Source organism: Eucalyptus grandis, chromosome 10 (assembly GCF_016545825.1).
Source record: "Eucalyptus grandis isolate ANBG69807.140 chromosome 10, ASM1654582v1, whole genome shotgun sequence".
Classification (NCBI taxonomy): Eukaryota; Viridiplantae; Streptophyta; class Magnoliopsida; order Myrtales; family Myrtaceae; genus Eucalyptus; species Eucalyptus grandis.
This window is the reverse complement of record NC_052621.1, coordinates 38,734,468-38,735,790: the sequence shown is the minus strand read 5'-3', so window position 1 is coordinate 38,735,790 and position 1,323 is coordinate 38,734,468. Positions and strand designations below refer to the sequence as shown.

The window sequence follows — 1,323 nt, the reverse complement described above, 5'->3', positions numbered from 1 at the left end:
CAGATTTCTAATTGACGTCTCTTGGTTTTGAAATCTCACATCCGTGCTTTTGATGAAGTCATGAGTCATGTTAGCAAGTTTGATGACTATAACTTCCAAATTGGACTTTGTCTCTTCTGATTGTTTAAATCCTGGTGGTCTCGTTACATTTTGATTATTCAATGAAAAATTTGGATGATTGCGCCATCTCGGATTGTATGTGTTGGAGTATAGATTATTCTGTGACTTGTTAAAATTCCCAACAAAATTAGAATTTTCACTAGATTGTTTAAAAGTATTACCTACCTAACACTCTATGTTAACATGTCATCCACCACAAAAATCACATGTTAAATTCTGAATTTTCATAGCTGAAATACTCATATTATCTAGCTTTTTGTTGAGTGCTTTAAATTGTGTAGCAATTGCAGCAAAAGCATCCACTTCGTGAACTCTGCTAGCTTTTCGCATTGGTAGTCTCTCAGTAGGCCATTGATAACTATTGGATGCCATCTCCTCTAATAGATTGTAGGCTTCTTCTGGTGTTTTATTATTTAGAGTTCCTCCTACAATTGCATCAATCATAAAATGAAGATTTGTATTGGAGCTGTTATAAAAAGTTTGTACCTGCATCCATACATGTAGTTTGTGATGTGGGCATCTTCTAAGAAATTTTTTGAATCTTTCCCATGCTTTATTTAACGATTCATTATCTATCTGCATAAAATTAGTACTATCATTACGCATCTTCGTAGACTTTGTAGGTTGAAAGAACTTACTAAGAAATTTCTTAGCTATATCATTCCATGTAGTGATTGATCCTGTAGGAAGAGAAGAAAGCCAACTCTTAGCTTTGTCTCTAAGAAAGAATGGAAATAATCTCAATTTAATAGCATCATCTGTAACTCCATTATATTTAATGGTGTCACAAATTTCAAGAAAAACATCGATGTGAGCGTTTGGATCATTGCTTGGTAGCCCACTGAATTGCACTCATTGTTGAAGCATTTGAATGAGTGATGGCTTGATCTCAAAGTTGTTTGCTTGAATTGCAAGTCTTGATACTTGATGTGGTGCCTTGAACTGTTGGCGTAGCATAATCTCTTAAGAGTCTACGTGGATTTTCATTATCATTGTCTACCATCTTGTTAGCGTGATTTCTCTCACCTAGCAATGGGACCTTGCCGTTGATTTGGTGAAACTTGTCCTCACTAGTGGCTAGCGAGGGTGAGCCTTGCCCTTAGTCGACGAGGTCGAGCCACATGGGCCAACACCTCTAGCCTGTCACCGAGGTTCGGTGACCGGCTAGGGGAAGAAGGAAGGTGATGTGGACATCGAGCCATA

The 1,323-nt window shown here is 37.6% G+C and overlaps 1 non-coding gene across 1 annotated transcript; it reads left to right on the top strand.

Annotated features, from left to right (window-relative positions):
• Positions 1-622: 622 nt before the first annotated feature.
• On the top strand, positions 623-728 carry LOC120289299. The gene has a single exon (XR_005547223.1). It is a non-coding gene; the product is annotated as a small nucleolar RNA R71 (small nucleolar RNA).
• Positions 729-1,323: the final 595 nt, after the last annotated feature.